The sequence below is a fragment of the Drosophila bipectinata genome, chromosome XR (assembly GCF_030179905.1).
Source record: "Drosophila bipectinata strain 14024-0381.07 chromosome XR, DbipHiC1v2, whole genome shotgun sequence".
Classification (NCBI taxonomy): domain Eukaryota; kingdom Metazoa; phylum Arthropoda; class Insecta; order Diptera; family Drosophilidae; genus Drosophila; species Drosophila bipectinata.
The window spans coordinates 9569397-9592225 of NC_091735.1; the positions used below are offsets into that span (position 1 = coordinate 9569397).

Below are 22829 nucleotides of genomic sequence, written 5' to 3' on the forward strand. Positions count from 1 at the left end.
CTGGGGCGAACTATTATCTAACGAATGAATTTTCATTTTTTTAATTACAAATGATCCAGCACCGAGTTATGAGGGGCACCGCAATTCAACTTTTTTTGGCGACACGTCCGGACAATTGCTACCATTGCCATATTTTTAAATATTTTTTTGTAAAAATTTGATAAAACATTCTTCTAATGTCATACTTTAATATACCGTTGGTTGAATAAATAAATTTTAACTGTGTCGTCAGGAAAAAAATCACAAAAACATGGCTTTTTTCGCATGATTTGACCTTACCCTTCCCTTAACAATCTGAAGAAAAATGTACGAGAAATCCCTCACAAACTCAAAATAAAGGTCAATTTTCGTTTGTTTTGCCCTTCCTACCTATAAATCTGGCATGTCTGCGCACTGCAACCTTAAAGGATTATTAAAATGGGAGCTAACAATATAACAATAATACTCTCTTACGTTTAAATTATTCCTAAACTCTATTTATAAACAATGAAACCGATAAGTATCATAATCATAATCTAATCATGTTTCATGATTAGATATAATATAATCATGTTTCATGTTTCAAATCTATCTATTTCTACGCGAACAAGATTCTTAATTTTAAAGTTATCGACTTGAAGCTGTCGACTTTTTTGTTTTTGCCCGACTATATCTGGTAGCGACCATATAACTGAACGATCAGTTAAGGGGTTATATACCTTTTTGAGCGACAAAATTGAGGGAACTTTGATTTTTTTCAAGTGTGTAGCAATTATTTTATGACACTGAAGCTATTATTTATTGATAGTACATGTTTTTATCGAAAAAACAAGCGTTTGTTCTTGAAAAAATATAAATAGTTTACGAAGTTATGGCCATTCTCCCGGAACCCTTTTTTTTATAGCGAATTGCGGTGACCACGATGGAAGTGCAGCAGGTCAACCGAAATCAAAAAACCAAAAATTTTTTATTAGTATTGTATTATTTCCAGTTCGTTAACGATTATTTTCAAGAATATTTGGTTTTTTCTGCATACAGTAACAATTTTTCCAAAAAGTTGATTTTTCGAATTCTAAAAATTTTATTAAAAAATTCTGATCTGCGAAATCAAAATTGGCGCAGAAAAACTGAATCATTCACGAACTCGGCGCAATCATTACGAATTATTAAAAAAAAAATTAAGAAGATCGATCAAATATTTCTTGTGCAATCGTGGTCACAGCGAAGGCACTATTGGAAAAACACGACTTTGAGATAATCGCATTCAAAGTTGCTTGACGCTGTCCGCAGCCATGACGAACCGCGCCTCAAAACGCTGTATTCCTATCGAACTATTATTCGGATCTCTATGAAAATTTTCTCTATACCATAGGATTCAGCAAAACAAAATTTTTCGTTTTAAAAAAAAAAAAAAGATATATAACCCCTTAATAATGACCCATCTTTGGTATTTTTGAAAATAGAAGTTTGAGACTTTTTAAAAATTTTTAAAAAGTTCTCATAAAGATCGGCCAACTATATCCAATATTTAAAATATAATTATAAGTTTAAAGTTGGAATAAACCTATTGGCTCTGGTTTAAAATTCCATGAAATTTATAACCTTTATAAAATGTTTTAATTACTCGTATATTTAACAACTCTCAGCCAGTTGCCTTTTTATACCCTTGCAGAGGGTATTATAATTTTGTCCAAAAGTGTGCAACGCAGTGAAGGAGACATCTCCGACCCTATAAAGTATATATATTCTTGATCAGGATCACCTCCTGAGTTGATATGAGCATGTCCGTCTGTCCGTCTGTCCGTCTGTCTGTCTGTCTGTCTGTCCGTTTCTACGCGAACTAGTCTCTCAGTTTTGAAGCTATCGTCTTGAAACTTTGCACACACCCTTCTTTCCTTTGCACGCAGTATATAAGTATATAAGCTGCCATATAACTGATTGATCGGAAATGGTATAACTTTGGTGTTTTTAGAGTTAGAGAGTTCAAATTTGACATGAGAGCTATTTTTGGCAAATTATTGTGACATGCCAAATTTCATAAGGATCGGCCGACTATATCTTATAGCTGCCATATAACTGAACGATCGGAAATGACCTAACTTTCGTGTTTTTGAAGATAGAAAGCTGAAACTTAATACAGATTCTATTATTGGCCAGTTGATCCGACCTACCAAATTTCATTAGGATCGGTCGACTATATCGACTATAGCTGCCATATAACTGAACGATCGGAAATGGTACTTGGTAGAAATATCAACTTTCGTATTTTTGAAGATAGAAGTTTCGGACTTATTTTAGATTTTGTATTTTAGTAAATTGGTTTTATTATGATGTAATCATAAGGATATGCCAACTATATCCAATGTTTGCGATATATATCCGGTTTTAACTGCAAGGGTATATAAACTTCGGCTCCGCCCGAAGTTAGCTTTCCTTTCTTGTTATTTTAATTATTGTAAGAAATAAAATATCTTAAAAAAATGTATAAGTATTCTGCGAAAAATTAATCATATTACTAGGTGTTAAAAGTAAAACCAAGTTAAGTTGATAAAAAGTGCCTAGCCGTTCTCCGCGTGGTGCTCTCAACATATACATTTTTTTTTTTATAGGATGCTAAATACATCATTACCATTTCATTATTTTTGCAGCTTTATATTTTAAAATTAATGCCATTTGAGACTATCTACATTTATTGCGAGTCCTTGCTTTTGGGAAAACATCCAAATAAAAATTTAAATTAGGATTTAGGTAGAAATAATTAAAAATGAGGTAAAAATTGTTCGGAACTAAATTCATTTATCTATTTATGTGTGCACAATACATGTTTTTCTCTTAAAATATCAAAAATAATGTATTAAAATTTTAAATCGATCCGAGCAAAATTAATGAAGTTATGAGGAGTTGAACGAATGCCCATCGATGACGATTCCTATAACTTTGAACGCTGAAAAGTGTAATTTTGGAAGTTGGTGCACTTAATTACAAGAAATGTAACACGAAACTTATTTAACAAATTCCACAGGTTTTGAGTTTTTGTTTATTTTTTTAATTTTGTTAATTGTACCAAAACAAATTACCCAGTTTATTTTGGGGTTATCCAAGTTAAAAAAAAATTCAAAATAACTACTTTTAAAACCTTTTTGTTGAACAAATGCATTTTCATATTTTATTCGGTTCTGTGGTTCTGTGGTGAGTTCTGCTGTACACCACAAATAACAAATTTTTTCAAGACGGCTTTGGAGATTTCCTGTTGTAATCTCCACCCATTTAACTCCAAATAGCTTGATAGATGATATTACAAATTTATTTTCTGCTAAAAATGCTAAAAAATAAACTAAAAATGTAAACAGACATGTTGATCATTTTAGTAATGTGTTTTCTATCTGGCTGACAACGTACATATACATTAATTTAAAGGACATCTATTACTCCAGCTACTGAGAAGAATGAATCAGTCGCATGAGGTTGGCCTATCTACAGATTTCATTTTTAGTCAACTAATCCATGAAGTGATGCAGTGAGAAGACATTTCCTTCCACCATATAAACTGTACTTGTATTTTGATAATCAAACAAATATACATACATATGAAATATGTATATAATACATTTATACCCTTGCAGAGGGTATTATAATTTTGTCCAAAAGTGTGCAACGCAGTGAAGGAGACATCTCCGACCCTATAAAGTATATATATTCTTGATCAGGATCACATCCTAAGTTGATATGAGCATGTCCGTTTGTCCGTCTGTCTGTCTATCCGTCTGTCTGTTTCTACGCAAACTAGTCTCTCACTTTTAAATCTAGCGTCTTGAAACTTTGTACCCACCCTTCTTTCCTTTGCACGCAGTATATAAGTCGGAACGGATAAGGATCGGCCGACTGTATCCTAAAGCTGCCATATAACAGAACGATCGGAAATGACCAAACTTTCGTGTTTTTTAAGTTAGAATGCTGGAACTTGGTACAGATTATATTTTTGGTCAGTTAATCCGACATACCAAATTTTATAACGATCGGCTAACTATATCCTATAGCTGCCATATAACTGAACGATCGCAAATGGTATTTGGTAGAAATATGAACTTTCGTATTTTTGAAGACAGAAGCTTGGTACTTTTTTTTATATTTTTTATTTTAATTAATTGGTTTTATTATGATGTAATCATAAGAATCTGCCAATATCCGATGTTTGCGATATATATCCGATTTTAACTGCAAGGGTATATCAAGGCTTTTTTGTTTATTTTAAGGATGTAGTCCAGAGGTCGGCATGGCCCTATCTCGGGGGCATAGGAAATTCTCTGCCCGAGCTCTGCCACACACACACAGTATAGATGTGTGAAACGTCATGCTCAAAGCCTACTTTCTGCTCCTAGCACACAGTGGTCCGGCTTGTATGAAGAGAGCGGCCAAAAATACTTCTAGTTGAGGTAGGGACTGGAAACTTGGCACAAAATATTTATATTTTTGTTCTAAAATAATATGTTAAAATCAGCCAGATCGGGCAACTATATCATATAGCTGCCATATAACTGATTGATCGAAAATGCTATAACTTGGGTGTTTTTACAGTTAGAGAGAGTTTACAGTTAGAGAGTTTTTGTAAGAATGCTATATTTGACAAAATAACACGACCTACCAAATTTCATAAGGATCAGCCGACTATATCTTATAGCTGCCATATAACTGATTGATCGGGAATGTTATAACTTCGGTGTTTTTAAAGCTAGAGAATTCTGATTTGGTACGAATGCTATTTTTGGGAAAATAATTCAACATGCCAAATTTCATAAGGATCAGCCGACTATATCCTATAGCTGATATATAATTGAAAAAACGGAAATTACCCAACTTTCATGTTAAGATGGTGTTAGTATTTTTACGATATTAGACACATAGGCAAATTTTGGCAAAAAATTCTTGCACATTTGTTACCCTTGGAGACCGACAAACACATTGGTATATAAACGAATTGTAGAATTTTGTGGGATCACTACTAAAACTTCAGCTAAACATGAAAAATACGTTCAAAATATAGGAAAAAAACATGCATTAGTTCATAGTATGATAATAATAACAATAATTATTATTAATATATCAAATTGTATCTCATTTTATAGAAAATACCTTCAACTTCAAAATCCATTACAAATAATTTGAATTTGAACACGTAAATAATGATCTGACCACTTCAAAGTGCGGTTTAGTTGTGAAATATTCGTGATGCGCGCAGCCGCGCTTTACAAATGAGCATCTTCAAATCATTTTTTAGAAAATCCAGTTAGATTTTTAGACAAATCTGGTTTGTCATGTAGAAGCTTGGACATTTTAGAGGCGATTTGTTTACTTTTCAATTATTTTTGTCGTTATCAATTTTTTTATTTTTGGCCTATGAGAGCAACCACTGTGCAGCAGTTCGCCGCACTAGTGCATGGGTGTCGAATTCACTATGCCCCTAGGGTAGACGAGTACCCACCAGTCAATACCTAAGACATGTATTTCAGAGGCGAATTTAACTAAGGCATGTCATAGACAGTGTACAATCGTCACCTCTTCGTATACCAATGAGTATGGAATTGGGGTACCCAAAAAGAGTAAATACATACTACTAAGGGACATCGATTTAGGTACGGAATTGAGTACTCTATACAGTATAGCCACTTGGGTATCTACCAAGGGACATCGATTTACATACCCAGAAAAAGATTTTTTTTCTTATAAATTTTTGTTTTTTAATGTATATAAAATTATTTAATATAATAGAAATACATTTAATTCATTTTTAAAAATTTTTAAAATTATTTTACATATCATAAATTCACAGAATTACACCATTTTATTTGGCTTAAAAATACTTATGTGTTACGTGTGCAAAAATTATGTGTTGTTGTTGCTGTTGTTGTTGTTGTTTGAGGCATATTTCCATTGCCGCCATCAGCAGTAATTACATCTAATATTATAAAAAAAAATCATTATTAAAATTAAAACCAATATTTTTTTTTAATTCTTACCAAGTAGTGCTAAATATACATTTCGCGCTGTTTTTAATGACTTTATCATAAAGGAATCGCTTAGTATATTTTTGAAATTTCTGGCAACTTCACCAGGGCTGCAACAAATGCCTTATAATTGACGCCTGAAAATAAATTCTTATCTCTTATGCAAACCATAATTTATTACCTTTTTTATCCTTTTTTTATCACTGTTTCACTGTCACTGTTTTTAATATTTATTTAGTGTTTTTATTATTTATTTATTATTTACCACACTTTCACGTCGCGTCACCAAATATGCTCAAGTTATACTGAAGCAAAAATCAAAAAAAGAGAAGATTTTCGTTTGCGCTTTGTGGTGGTCCGACCGTCGTACCCAAAAGGAGTACCAAAGTATATACTCGCATCTGTTTAACTCATTCTAGCAACAAAAAAATAACAATTTACTGCATGTCCACTTTCTAAGTGGTCATTTCCTTTAAAAGAAAATTTTCGTTTGCGCTTTGTGGTGGTCCGACCGTCGTATCCAAAGGGAGTACCAAAGTATATACTCGCAGTGTTATAGAAAAAACATGAAGCAGAGAATACCCAAGCCGCTATACCAAGCGATATGGGTACCCACAAATCCATACCCAAAAAGAACTATTGCCACCAGCCGAACTGCTGGGCTATTCGTTACTAACACTAATGCGGTAAAATCATATCAATGTATTGGGGTGCCGACCACTGATGTAGTCATGTGTGACGTTGAAAAAATCGATTTTTTTTATCACATGTTTCGAAAGTACTGTTTATTGAGAATGTTCTGTTGAAGTTTCAAATAATAATATCAAATAATGACAGAGATACGGCCCATAATCGAGAGCGCGCCTACACCGAATAGTATGAGATACTCGGTAGCGTCCAAACTTAAAACGCGTTTTTCTCGGAACGACATTTTTGTGTGCGGCGCAGGTGATTCACAAAATTCTATGATACCGATCTAGCTGAAATTTGGACATGTTGTTCTAAAAAGTAACACTAGTACTAGAATCATTTATTTTTAATGATTAGTTTTTTATTTATCATTAATTTAAAATGAAATTTTTTAATTTAAAAAAATTTTTTTTTTTGTGAGTTCGTTATTTTTTTGTTTATTGAAAATATTTTATTCTAGTACGGGACAGAGCCATAAGCTTACAAAAGAATAATCTTTTATAATTTTTTGTTTCGGTTGTTTCGGTAATTTTTTGTTGTTCAAAATTTATAATCCAATCAAGAAAAATAAAAAATTTTAAAATCACCTTAACATTGATTGCCTCTGTTCGTAGTGGAACCCGCTGTAAAAATGCGGAAAACAAAAATGAAAACATTTGAGCGGGTTCCTCGATAAACGGCTGGCAGATGAGAGAGGGAAATAAATAATTCTATTTTTAGAACGTAACATCTTTGGAACGATGAAAGTTTGAAACGTTCACATCGAACCAGTGTGAAAGCAAAGAGATCAGAAATATCTTCTACTATCTTTACTCTTCAGCTTGGATTTTACTATGGATTCTTGCGTTTACTTTAATAGTGGTCGGAACCCAATACATTGATATGATTTTAACGCATTAATATTTTTAACGAATAGCAGAAATTAGGCTGTGAGCATGACGTTTTACACATTTATACTGTGTGTGTGTGTGGCAGAGCTCAGGCAGAGAAATTTCCTATGCCCGCAGGATAGGGCCGTGCTGACCACTGCTTTAATACCAACATTAAGTATCCTTAAATCAACTAAAAGGGTAGCCTAGATAAAAAGCCCGCGTTCCTTTACCGGTGAGGTCCAGGAATCGATTTCATAAGTGGAGGTTGTTTGAATATTTCAAAAATGATTTTTAGGCTTATGATTATTTTTATATTTTTATTTTTTTTTTTTATTTACCTTTTATATTTTTTATTATTACTTTTTTTTATATTTTCTTTATTATTATTATTATTATTTTTAATTTCATTCTATTTTTATAATTAAAAAAAAAATAATTATGTTATTCATTTTATTATGAGAAATGGGGAAAATAGTAACGGACACGGATGACAAAATGGCGGACGGACTCCCTTAAAATTTTATTTACCGGACATAACTTAAATTTTTATACCCTTGCAGAGGGTATTATAATTTTGGTCAAAAGTGTGCAACGCAGTGAAGGAGACATCTCCGACCCTATAAAGTATATATATTCTTGATCAGGATCACCTCCTGAGTTGATATGAGCATGTCCGTCTGTCCGTCTGTCTGTCCGTCTGTCTGTCTGTTTCTACGCAAACTAGTCTCTCAGTTTTAAAGCTATCGTCTTGAAACTTTGCACACACCCTTCTTTCCTTTGCACGCAGTATATAAGTCGGAACGGCCCGGATCGGCCGACTATATCCTATAGCTGCCATATAACTGATTGATCGGAAATGGTATAACTTTGGTGTTTTTAAAGTTAGAGAGTTCAAATTTTAGGTGAGAGCTATTTTTGGCAAAATAATACGACATGCTAAATTTCGTAAGGATCGGCCGACTATATCCTATAGCTACCATATAACTAAACGATCGGAAATGACCCAACTTTGACCCAACTCGTGTCTTTGAAGATAGAAAGCTGGAACTTGGTACAGATTATAAATTTGGTCAGTTGATCCGACCTACCAAATTTCATTAGGATCGGCCGACTATATCCTATAGCTGCCATATAACTGAACGATCGGAAATGGTACTTGGTAGAAATATCAACTTTCGTATTTTTGAAGATAGAAGTTTGGGACTTTTTTTAGATTTTGTATTGTAAAAAATTGGATTATATATTCCTATTGCCATAAGGATCGGCCAACTATATCCGATGTTTGCGATATATATCCGGTTTTAACTGCAAGGGTATATAAACTTCGGCTCCGCCCGAAGTTAGCTTTCCTTTCTTGTTTTTTATAACTACAATTAAAGATAACATAATTAAGACATAAACGAGAAATTGAAATTTGGAAGCCCAAACATTTTTACGCCGTCGTCCAAGCAGTGACATATACATACAAAGCATGTATGTACATAAATGTAAAGAGTTCTAAAAATAGAATCGTTTGCATGTGCGTTCCCCCCTCACGAAGAATCTCGGCGAAAAAAGTTGACCGTTTTGGGCCCTGATGTCCCATCTATGTACTTTATAACCTTTGACTATACGAACCACTGTTTTTTTCGGCATTCAGACTCTGCTGTTGATCAAGAATATGGCTCTGGAGTTTACTTGTACGAAATTAATTCGAAAAACACAAAGAAAATAATAATAACAGTTTAAAACAGTGGTGGGCAAACTCTTATTTTACATAGCACGCGAGTATAAGCACTAACCATACAGCATATGCTGTATGGTTAGTGGTATAAGGTAGGAAATTCTGCCGCAGCGCTGCCGGCACACTGACAGTATGAGCACTCTCAAAATATTTTTTAGAACTCTCTCATTTGCTCTCATTTTGATTCATTTGACAGCACAAATTAAAAATCAAAATGTTTCCACTGAGAAAAATTTTCTCAGAAATTGGGTTGGAAAAAGTTTTGTCCATATAAAATATAGATAGAGAAGCGTAGCTTTTTATTTTTTTTAAAACTCTGGCTAGCAAAGCTTTCTTTAAAACAAAATACACTATTTTAGTGCCCATTCCAACTTTTGAATTAACGAAAAATGAAATAAAAAAATACGTTTTTTTCGCTCAGTGAATTCTGTGCTCTCATTGTTTGTCTCCGGGTTAAGGTAGAAAATTATTCAATTTTTCTTTATTTCCTTAATTTTTATATTTTTAATAGCAAAATAGCAAGCGATTCGTCTTTAAAAACAGTACTGCACCGTTTAAAGCACCGTTTGATCAATTTTATCCCCTTCAAAGTAATCCCCTTCCGATAAAATTCACTTATGCCAATGTTTTATTTTTTTCAAATCCTCGAAACAGAACCTTTTCGGTATAGCCATGAGCGCCCTCGTCGATTCCCTTGAGTTTTGGGAATAGCCAGAATTCACACGAGCCACAGGAGAAAACGGTGGTTGCGGAACGGTATGCGTCGAATTCTTGGCGAAATTGTCGCGAAGAATGGTCACGTTTTCGGTACCAAACGAGATTTAACTTTTCGTAGCCTTTTAACTTTTTTCAAATGGTCTTTCAAAATGCTTTTCACAGATCCTTGTGATATTCCGATCATATCAGTAAGGTCTCTAACAGTCAACCGACGATTTTTGAGCACTAATTCCTTCACTTCATTGACGTGTTGGTCATCTGTTGACGTCGATGGTCGTCCGGAGCGCTCCAAGTCATCAACACGTTCCCGACCCTCTTTGAAATCCTTGTACCACTTATAAACATTTTTATGGGACATGGTAGAATCACCAAGGGTCTTTCGCAACATCCTCAACATTTCCGCAGCCGAAATTTCATTCCGCAAACAAAATTTAATGGCACTTCTCTGCTCAATTTAATCGGACATTGTAAAAATCGACAAATGCACTTGATCGTTTGGTAAACACAAGCGTAAATATAGTATTGATACTGACATTGACATGAAATTACCGCCAGATATCATCAACAGTCCTGCTACGATATGAAAATAAGAACTATCCCGCCATCTTAAGCCCACGAATTTTAAATTGAAAACTAACCCTACTTTATGGGTCGGAGATGATTCCTTTTGCCTTTTACATACATTCTTACAATTACGTAGGTATGTATGTATGTATCTCTTCGAGTAAAATGTTACGAATAATGAGGGGGAATTCCATTTTTTTTTTTACATCTAGTACATATTACATATAATTTCCTATAATTTAATTTTCCACTTAAAATAATAAAACCACTTAAATGTTTTTTGTAATTATATCTTGGCATTACAAATATGTATCAAATTAAAAGGATAATTAGGGTTATTTTGGCAAAAATTACTTACAGCTTACCGGGTGAGTAGAAATATCTCACGATTTGTTATTATTCTTGTTGATAAACATTTTAAGTTATTCACAATAATAATAATTTTCGTGCAACTTCCGTTCAATACCGTTATCATACATAACTGAATGATATATCCTACAACAGGAACCTTCCAACAAGTGAATGGAATATGTAAGAAAAATATGACTTTGAGTAAAATATAAAGATGGTATAATTATAAAATGGAATTGGGTGGTTTTTTGAATAATAATAATAATAAATTTTTGTTAAAAGAAATTTCATCTTCCAAGGGTATTAATGTCGTACAATGCTCAAAACGGACTTACTTGTGATATAAATCAACAAATGATAAAAATCTCTCCAAATTTTCGAAAACGGACTCGGGGAAAAAAACGTTTAGTGATAAATATATATTTAACTTTATATGTTCAGTTTTTACCAGTGCTTGCAAATAACAGTTGAACGATTTTTTTTCGTATTTTTCGGAGCTAGTTTGACAACAAACACGTAATTTTCGGAGAGGTTCGACGGTTTGGACCAAAAAATGGAGTTGTACGGCTCCCAGTCTAGAAAGACCTCTAAGTAGGTTATCTATGAGATGATTATCCATTCAAAACATCTCGAAAGATAAAAACCTGTAAAGATGAAAACCATTTGCATTTTCTCAAATATTATTTTTTGAAGAAATCACTGTTATATTATGAAATAAAAAATAACAATATTTTTATAGGAACAAAACATAAAATGTTAAAAATTTTTTTTCTCTGTGACTGAAACACTGTTTAAGCGTTTAACGTGAGCACCAGCCTTGATGGCTCAATCTCGTGGGCCCCTTGGGCATGGCGCCGTGCCAACAAGGACACTTCCAATTTTGACTCCAGAATAGTCACGCGTTGGTGGCCCGGGTAGAATATAGCATAGCTACTTGGAATAGCTATATGAAACGGCCGAAACCAAGTCATAAGGTATTACAGTCTTATCCACCATGCTTATGATGATTGACACATCGTTTCATATCCCATTCCCAAGGAGGCCGTGAGATTGACTCACCGTGAGCTGGTGCCCACGTTAAACACAACAGACTTTCATGCCCTTTTACTCTACGAGCACCGGGTATAAAAAGTGTTTAAGTCACAAGTCTGGTCAGGTTCTACAGTACAGTTCTATCATGAAGCTCGGGAACTGGTCACACCGGCGGTGGGCGAAAACGCGGCAAACTCTAACACCCCTCGGCATCTACAAATCAACGTCTTTGACGACTGGATACGGCTCCCGCACACACATTCAACCCTATCGCTAGTGGAGAGCTCCTGACTAAAGTCAAAGTCATTTCCAGTTTGAATCATACCCAACCCATCGAGATCACGAAGATCATACAGTACAAGGGTATATTGTAGTCGTGTGAATATATGTAACATAAAAAAGGAATCATCTCTGACGCTATAAGGTATATATATTTTTGAGTCGATATAACCATGTCCGCCCGTCCGTCCCACAGTGGCCGATTTGGCTATTCTAGCATCAGATTAAGGATGTAGTCTCATGTTCCGGCCTACTTTTTAGAGGTTATTTCAAACAATTTTTTTTGTAATAAAAAATAATGCGATCGTTTCAATTTTCACATATGTTTTTATAAGCATCATATAAGCATAATATTTTGTTTAATTTATTCTTGTGTAGTTTAATACCCTTTATAGCATGCCAAAGTATGCATATAAAAAAAAAAAGGTAGGTCCCTGGCGCAGGTGATTTCGAATGCTAGAGTCATCCGAAACAAAAAATTAGAATAGATTATTGTTTTGTAAGCTTATGGCTGTGTCCCGTACTAGAATGAAATATTTTCATCAACAAACAACAAAATGGCGAACACACAAAAAATAAATTTTTTGTTAATTTAAAAAATTTATCTTAAATTAATGATAAAAAAAAAACTAATCGTTAAAAATAAATGATTCTAGTACGGGACAGAGGTGTTACTTTTTAGAACAACATATCCAAATTTCAGCTAGATCGGTACCATAGAATTTTGTGAATCACCTGCGCCGCACACAAAAATGTCGTTCCAAGAAAAACGCGTTTAAAGTTTAGACGCTACCGAGAAACTCATACTATTCGGTGTAGGCGCGCTCTCGATTATGGGCCGTATCTCTGTCATTATTTGATATTTTTATTTGAAACTTTAACAGTACATTCTTAATAAACAATACTATCGAAATATTTGAAAAAAAAAAATCGATTTTTTCAACCTCACACATGAGACTAAATCCTTAAGCAAATTTTCAACTGTTAAAATTCATCAAAATTTTGTTTCCTACCGATAGTCAAATAATTGAACATCTTTAAAAAAAAACAAGAAAGGAAAGCTAACTTCGGGCGGAACCGAAGTTTATATACCCTTGCAGTTAAAACCGGATATATATCGCAAACATCGGATATAGTTGGCCGATCCTTATGGGAATAGGAATATATAATCCAATTTATTACAATACAAAATCTAAAAAAAGTCCCAAACTTCTATCTTCAAAAATACGAAAGTTGATATTTCTACCAAATACCATTTCCGATCGTTCAGTTATATGGCAGCTATGGGATATAGTCGGCCGATCCTAATGAAATTTGGTAGGTTGGATCAACTGACTAAAAATAGAATCTGTATTAAATTCCAGCTTTCTATCTTCAAAAACACGAAAGTTGGGTCATTTCCGATCGTTCAGTTATATGGCAGCTATAGGATATAGTCGGCCGATCCTTATGAAATTTGGCATGACGTAATGTTTTGCCAAAATAGCTCTCGTGTCAAATTTGAACTCTCTAACTCTAAAAACACCAAAGTTATACCATTTCCGATCAATCAGTTATATGGCAGCTATAGGATATAGTCGGCCGATCCGGGCCGTTCCGACTTATATACTGCGTGCAAAGGAAAGAAGGGTGTGTGCAAAGTTTCAAGACGATAGCTTTAAAATTGAGAGACTAGTTCGCGATCGTTTCATAACGATCGGCCGACTATATCTTATAGCTGCCATATAACTGAACGATCGAAAATGGTTTTTGGTAGAAATACCAACTTTGTTATTTTTATAGAAAGAAGTTTGGGACTTGTTTTAAATATTGTATTACTATAAATTGGGGTATATTATCATATTCTCATAAAGATCGGCTTTCCTTTCTTGTTTTATAACAAATTTCAATTTCTGTAGAGGAAAACTTTGTGAAGGTCGCCTCGGCCCGCAAAAAGCGTATATTTGTGGTAATCTATGGTTCGTCTAGTGTACAAATTATCCATGTTCAGCTGCCCCAACGTTCAATTTAGCTATATTTTTCTGTAAACAAGCACTTTTTTCAGTACGCCACAAAGAAGAGTTCTGCAGTGTTTGATCACATTTTTAGTGATATAGTTGATAAATAAAAATGTTCCGAGATGGACTTGACATTTATAGAATATACCATTAAAAGTTTTTGCAAAACTTTCTAAAGCACTTTCTAACACTTTATAGATTCACGGGGCGGATATTATAAAAAATGTACCATTTCCGAACGGAATTATGTCAGAAGAAGCCTAAGAAGCCCGAAACAAAGATTTAAGAAATTTTCGCTTAAGCCATACGCGTTAAAACTCTCGCCAAAACACAATGGAGGATGTTTTGCATTTATTTTTAGTATCGTCAGATCCAATAATTGCAAGCTTTTCCAAAAGTTCGGCCAATAACTCCAGCAAGGCAGTTTCCTTTAAGATTGATGGCCAAAATCTTCTTCTGACTACAATGCTCAAGAAGAAAATTCGAATTCTGACTAAGAAAAAAAATTTAGATTCAGACTAGGACAATTAAAACTAATTTATTTTGTAAAAATGCATCTTTAAAAAAAATAAATAAATAAATATAAATTTAATTTAAAAAAATTAAATATTTTAATTAATTAAAATTACTAAATTTTATTGCTTAATAGGTTAACATTTCGTAAACATTTTAAACATTTAAAAATTATCATTATTTTTAAAGATATTCCAAATCTGTCGCCACATATGAATTACCCAAATTACATGGAAATGGTTTATGGTAAAAATACCAACTTTTTTGGGGCTTTTTTTTTAGATTTTTTATTGTAATGGTTTGGTTTTATTATGATCTTCTCATAAGGATCGGCCAACTATATGAAATGTTTGCGATATAGGAAAGTAAAGTATATATCCGGTTTAAACTGCAAGGGTATATCAACTTCGACTCCGCCCGAAGTTAGCTTTCCTTTCTTGTTTTTTTTTTTTTTTAATAGTTTTCAGATGAAATGTAGCAATCAATACACGTTTCAGTTTCGTCTTACTCACTTTTTCATTATTTTTTAAGAAGTTATAGCGCATATGGATATAGCATATAGGTCTGTGTATAAGTGAAGGATTTATAATAAAAAAGATTTCTGGGAAAAATCATTCAGAAAAGTTGAAATTTGGTTGGCTTGTTTAAATCTTATGCAGTTTTATCTGTCCGGTTCGTTATCGCGGTATGCTAGAGGTGCAGAAACATCAATAGGCATATCGATGTTTTCAAAGAATCGGAGATGTTTTCATCGATGTTGTGCACTAGACTTCTGCATGAATGTACTCATGTACTCAAACACTGCATTCATTCTTTACTGTACAGTATACTCTTTAGGTCGGAATATGATAGCACAACATTTTCAGTGTACTCACTTCGAGTAAGTACAGTATATCGTTGTACTTTTCGTTAGTGAGTACTAGATTTATGTCTTTTTCAACACGCTGTACAGCTTGTGTGTTGACGTGTACAACTATTTGACGTGTACAAGTGAAAGTTAAAGTTACATATTTTTTTATGTCTAGGGTGTTTACAAATTAAAAAAACAAAAAATTTTAAATTACAAAAAAAAATTTACTATGCAAAAAATAACGCAAAAAAACATATTGCAGTGGTGATCAATAAATAAAGACCGTTTTCCAAATTAAATGCAGATAGAAGCTCCCGCAAGCAGTATAGCATTGGAAAGCAGTGTAGCATTGGAAAGGCATTTTCTGTTGACAAAAATTTAGTTTGCGAATAACGTTCGAAGATTGCCACTACTGGTTATTAATAATTTAAATATAGATTCTTTAATAACAAAATAATTATTATAATTAGTTTTAATTAAAATATAATTCATTTCCAAATTCTTTATTTTATAATAAATACATTTGAAACGAAAATACAACTGTGCTGCAAAAAGAGTGTGTCCACTTTTAGAATAAGTGATTCATTTGTCGTTTTGGATGCATTCATACAAAAGTCTATTGTGCACCATAAAATAAATGTGGTCTAGGGAAAAGAAAATCAAAGCAGTTAATAAAAGCACAGAAATCTTTAAAGCCACTGATATTAAAGAAGAATTTTGAAACTACCTGATTAAACTACAGAATGCGCAGAATAAGCTCCCTATCCCAATTTCATTGTTTCGCCCAATATGTGCGATCCTTCTCTTACAATGTATTAGCTACCAAGCTTACCGTGCCGATAAGACCAGCGCTCTTCTTCAGAAATCATTTCTCACATTAAGTGAGTCAATCATGGACTTTTTTTTATTTAGATTGTGGATCAACACTGAACGATCAACACCCTTTAAAAAATTTATTTTAGATCCCTACTTTCTTCATTCAATATTTTTTAAAATACTATGTAGATTTTGATTACAATGGAAGCTTATCACTTTCTTTATTCTCCATACTAATTTCTCCGCTCCTATGTATAATCTTCTGGGCTTCATATATAATTAAGTTATTGATAATTAGTCGCTGTTGTTTTATTGAAGTTGTTGTTTAATCTTGATCATGGTTCACATTGTTGCGTCCAGACTTTGTTCTGTTCTGACCTGGTCGCATGAAAAGCTGTGGAGAAATGCACCTATTTGCAACAAAAAAAATAAGCTCCTTTAGTGGTACGAATTAACCAATAGTTTAAGTACCGATATTTTATTTTTTTGAACTCCAAAGACTGTTCAATATACATCTTCAACAGGCATATTTAAATATAATGTACTCCATATACTGAAGCGGCATATGAACGGCTAAGGCCCGAAGTCCAAAGTAAAAATTTAGTTAAAATAACTTATCGTTTCTAGATCGTCCTGATCATCCATCGGCGAGTAGTAGATCTTATAGCTTCTACTACAGCAGGTCAGGTCTGACGTTGTTGGGTTTTGCTAATGAACTTTCGTGTTGCAATACTGTACCCTTATGTGATCGTAACCCATCTTACCAACATCTAAAATTTAACCCAGTTAAAGCGTTAAAACAAAAATGTAACACAAAGCTGACCCGCCCCAACCATTGGTTCATTTTTGCGACTGCGGTGGAAGTCCGCAAAGGAATCCGATGCACTGGAACGCGAAACGGAGAAACTTGGTAACCATGGAACCAAAGAGCATTAAAAAACAGTTTGGTGAGTTTGGTTTAGATTCTTACGCTTCGTTTTTTTCTAGTAAAAAAAATCAAAGCACCAAAGCTACAGGGAAAACTTCTACTTAAATATAGTATGGCTAACCACACGCAAATATAACATAAATATATATAAAAGAAATAAAGAAAACATTTACATACTTAAATATATAAGTTGGTATATATATAAGTTTTTGGATTGGCGAACTAACTTTATTTAGAAGTGAAAATAAATAAGACAATGAATACAATTTCGCTGTATCCTGCCACTTATGCTTCAGGATGTATGAGTAAAACTATTTTTTTTTTCCGTTACGATCCTCATTATAGCTTCCTCCTCTATCTCGCCCTCAGCCTATCCTCCGGCTCCTGCTCCCGCTGTAGCTGCTTGTGCTTTGGCCTCTTCTCCATAAAAAATGCTTCCGCTGTGGGCCTGCTCCTCACACAGATCCCGATCTGCGTCAGATTGCCTGGTGGTACCGCTAATTGTTGTTTTTTAAGGTAAAAAGTTGGGACTTTCTACCAATATTTTTTGGGTTAGTTCATTTGTATTTCAAAATTTTAAAAGAATCGCCAGGCTATATCCTATAGCTCCTATAAACTACCTTTAAACTAAATTTAGTTAAACAACTGGTGTTTTTGAAGAAAGAAACCTTGGACTTTTCTACATTAAAAAAAGAAAGGACGGCTATAGTCGATTTTTGCGACTACATGTATTATACCCACCCAAAATTTAATTACTCTTTTCATAGTTTAAGCTTTAACGGTACGGTTTCTCAGCAACAATTTTTTGTTGCATACTTAAACGCTTGGGCAAAACAACAAAAACAAATCTAAGGCCATACTACCCATTCAGTAGGAAAGCAGACTTAAAAGTCTCTAGCTCCTCTAAAAATTGGAACAGTTTGTCATTAAAACATTTTCCAAAAACATTAAAGAACTAGTGCTACAACCAAATTTCTGTTTTGGGGGTAAAAGTTGGCGTGGAAAAATTTCGACACAAACTTACTTGATCGCGGATGACGAGCTCAAGTTCCAATTTAGATGGGTCTATTTCTTTCTTGAACTGCGTGGGCAGTGTAGAAATCTCCCTTATTATTATTAAAATTAATTTCGTATTAACGAAATAAAATGACTCAATTTTGAGATTTCTCTTTAATTTTGTATTCTATGAAATTGGTTTTCTAATGAAATTATCATAAGAATCGGCCCACCGATATTTATACCCTTGCAGAGGGTATAATAATTTTGTCCAAAAATGTGCAACGCAGTGAAGGAGACATTTCCGACCTGTCTGTTTTTACGCAAACTAGTCTCTCAGTTTTAAAGCTATACAAGAAAAGAAAGCTAACTTCGGGCGGAGCCAAAGTTGATGTACCCTTGCAGTTGAAACCTGATATATATCGCAAACACTGGATATAGTTGGCCGATCCTTATGATTACATCATAATAAAACCAATTAATTACAATGAAAAATCTAAAAAAAAGTCCCAAAAAGAAACTTTGCACACATCCTTCTCTCATTTGCACGCAGTATATAAGTCGGAACGACCGGAATCGGCCTACTATATCCTATAGCTGCCATATAACTGATTGATCGGAAATGGTAAACCTTTAGTGTTTTTAAAGTTAGAGAGTCCAAATTTGACATTAGAGCTATTTTACGAAAAACATTACGACATGCAAAATTTCATAAGGATCGGCCGACTATATCCTATAGCTGCCATATAACTGAACGATCGGAAATTACCCAACTTTCGTGTTTTTGAAGATAGAAAGCTGGAACTTGCTACAGATTCTAAGTTTGGTCACTTGATCCAACCTACCAGATTATATTTTTGGTCAGTTAATCTGACCTACCAAATTTCATAACGATCGGCCGACTATACGTTACAGCTGCCATAAAACTGCACGATCGGAAATGGTTTTTGGTAGAAATACCAACTTTGGTATTTTTGAAGATAGAAGTTTGGACTTTTCTTAGATTTTGTATTGTAATAAATTGGATTATATATTCATATTCCCATAAGGATCGGCCAACTATATCCGATGTTTGCGATATATATCCGGTTTTAACTGCAAGGGTATATTAACTTGGACTCCGCCCGAAGTTTCCTTTCTTGGGTAAAGCTACTATTATAAAATGATTTCGGTAGCATTATATTGGAAAAGAGAGTGACTTATAACTTTGCGTACCAAATAAGCTGTTTAATTCAACTGCTTATATGCAAAAGAAAATTTAGTACATATGTTTAAATGTCATTTAATTTAAAATGTCTTAACAAAAATTACAATCTGATTAAACTTTTGAGATGTTTCTGATCAGTAGGGTTCGTTTTTCGTGTATTTCGAAATGTTTTAAGTCGTTGTGATGTCTTTGTAGTTATGTACATATATATTAAAGTTGTAACAAGTAAAAATTTCAAGTTTAGTTTTGGTAAAAATATAATATACTTTTTACTTTTATAATAATAATATTATACTTTATATAATAATATACATATACTAAAATATATGTTTTAGTTAGCGGGGCGGAAGGACATACAATGTCTGCAACCATATATTAATGCTCTAAGGGATTACTTAGACTATTTAAAAATCCAACGACGAGTTTTTGTTGAATTTATTACAAAATTGATAAAAAGGTGACCAAAAGAAATTGGCTCGGATCGGCCGACTATATCCAATAGCTGACAAATATAACTGAACGATCGGAAATGGTTTTTGGTAGAAATACCAACTTTGATATTTTTGAAGATAGAAGTTTGGGACTTTTTTTAGATTTTGAATTGTAATAAATTGGATTATATATTCATATTCCCATAAGGATCGCCCAACTATATCCGATGTTTGCGATATATATCCGGTATAAACTGCAAGGGTATATATGTAAACTTTGGCTTCGCCCAAAGTAAGTAATGTAGTCTCCTTTTAAGTCGATACACTTATCCCAGCGAGTTTCTAACTTTTTGATCCCATCTGAAAGGCAATTCTCCGGAAGGTCTGTAAAAATACTCATCTGCAGCATCGATTATTTCCTCCCGCGAGCTGGATTTTTTATTGATGAGCCATCTTTTGAGGTTTGGAAAGAGCCAGATCGGGTGAATCGGGTGAATGGCATGGGGAAGCACTTGGAGTCCTAAATCGTTTATTTTAGCAATGGTTCTGCAATAGCAATTTCGGTCTGCAATCGGTCCAATAATGCACAGTAATACTCGCTATTGATGGTTTTTCCTTTTTCGAGATAGTCAACGAAGAGCACTGGTTTGTAATAATGGGAGAAAGTTTCATGAACAGTCACATATCGACGCCAAAAATTTACCCGATTCCGCACCAGCATGGCCAAACACTTTCAAAGTGCTCTACCGTTTGTTTTTTTTTTGTCTAGAGTCTGCATACGAGGCACCCAACGGCAGTATAATTATTTCATGTGCAAAATCTCGCCCAAAATATGTCCTGTACGCTCAGTACTAATCTTAGCGGCCTCTTCTAGCTCGCGGACTTTCACTTTCCGGCCAGCCAACACCCTTTCATGTATTTTTTTAGATATTTTCGAGTGTAACCGCATCGGAGGACCTGCCACTGCGGATTCATCGGTAGTGGAGTTTCAGCCACCACGAAACTCCCGAAACCAATATTTCACGGTGTCTGAAGGAGCATGAAGGAATCTGAAGGAGCATGAGCCGCATAGTATTTATCCAACTTTTGTTTAGTTTCCGTCGCTGTTTTTCCTCTCAAAAAATAATTTTTTATGAGGGAACGAAAATTGTTTTTTTCCATGGTCAACATAATGTCAAACACGTCAATAACTATCAGCTGTCAAAACAAAGTAAGGACTGTACCGCGCTGAATTTCAACATGGCTACCTAATGATGAATGGACTATAAGGAGCGACAATCATTTTTGCGATAGCAGCGCATTCTGGTGGTCAAGGAGGTTACTTTTTAGCCCACCTAGTATTTAATAAAACAATATACGACGTACCAAATTTCATCGGACCGACTACAGCTGCCATATAACTAAACTATCGGAAGTGGTATTTGGTAAAAATTTCGTATTTTTGAAGATGAAAGCTTGGGACTTTTTGTTTTATTTTTGTATACCAATAAATTGGTTTTATTATTAAATTCTTGTAAAGATCGACCGAAATATGCTTTATTTTCGATAAAAATCTGATCTTAGCTGCAAGGGTCTTTCAACTTTGGCTCCACCCGAAGTTAGCTCTCTTTTATGTTTTTTATTCTTATGGCTACTTTTGTAAAAGAATTTGAAGCTAGTTGAGCTTGCTTGTAAAAATAAAAATATTTTTTTCTTCAAAATATGTAACACTGCGAGGTGGGTCAAAACAAACTAGAACTACGAACATTCACAGATATGTAATATACCCATATACTCTTCTTTAATATACTCTGTACTGTACAAAATATATAACAAGAAAGGACGGATATAGTAGATTTTTTATAGTGGTAGTGATATAGTGGCTATAGTGGTAGAGTGCTTGGCTAATGTGCAGAATAAAACGAGTTAAAATCAGGCTCAGGACGTGTACCTTTAATACTCTTTCAGAGAGTATTATAATTTTGTCCCGAAGTGCACAACGCAGTGAAGGAGACATCTTCGACCTTATTAAGTATACATATTATTGATCAGGATCACCTCCTACACAAACTAGTCTCTCAGTTTTAAAGCCCGGATCGGCCGACTATATCCTGTAGCTGCCAAATAACTAAACGATCGGAAATGACCCAACTTTCGTGTTTTTAAAGACAAAAAGTTGGAACTTAGTACAGATTCTATTTTTGGTCAGTTGATCCAACCTAACGAATTTCATAAGGATCGGCCGACTATATTCTATAGCTGCTATATAACTATACGATCCGAAATGTCCGTGTTTTCGTGTTTTTGAAGATGTTGTTGAAGAAAGCTGGAACTTGGTACAGATTATATTTTTGGTCTGTTAATCCTACCTACCGAATTTTATAACGATCGGCTGACTATATCTTATAGCTGCCATATAACCAAACGATCGGAAATGGTTTTTGGTAGAAATACCAACTTTGGTATTTTTGAAGATATAAGTTTGGTATTTTTTTTTTTGGAACAACTACATCCGATATTTGCGATATATATCCGGTTTCAACTGCAAGGTTATATCAACTTAGCTTTCCTTTCTTGTTTACCTAAATTCTGTGAAAAAAAGTTTTTCTACTATAAAGTTCGAATTTTCCACTGGCGATACTTTTGCGGAAATGCGAATATATGTCAGGAATAATGTTTTTGATCCAATTCTGCATTACCATGGCATTTGGTGTAAACTTGGAGTTAGGCTGTGGATTTACAAATTAACCGGAAACGCTTTTGATAAAAAAAAATTCTCAAGATGGTCAATATTGTGTGGATTTTTGCGAATTACGACCGTTTGATTGGCAATCACGTCCAGTATGAACATCGTGTTACCGTGTTTCTGTATTTATTAAAACATCTGTAACTAGATTGCTAGA

General features: G+C 33.9%; 1 protein-coding gene and 1 long non-coding RNA gene across 5 annotated transcripts in view; one reads left to right on the forward strand and one right to left on the reverse strand.

Annotated features, from left to right (window-relative positions):
- nonA (no on or off transient A) overlaps window positions 1-22829 on the forward strand; it is a 56983-nt gene that overhangs the window by 12395 nt on the left and 21759 nt on the right. The window contains exons 5-6 of one of the 4 annotated variants that reach the window (XR_011441835.1): window positions 17013-17332; window positions 17683-17829. The exons of the other annotated variants lie outside the window; for them this stretch is intronic. The gene's annotated coding sequence lies outside the window, so the exon portion shown is untranslated. Of the gene's footprint in view, window positions 1-17012; window positions 17333-17682; window positions 17830-22829 lie in introns of those variants that run through there. 4 annotated transcript variants of the gene reach the window in all.
- LOC138925592 (uncharacterized) lies at window positions 5758-7188 on the reverse strand. The gene is made up of 3 exons (XR_011441836.1): window positions 6163-7188; window positions 5994-6118; window positions 5758-5932 (listed from the first exon to the last, which is right to left on the reverse strand). It is a non-coding gene; the product is annotated as an uncharacterized lncRNA (long non-coding RNA).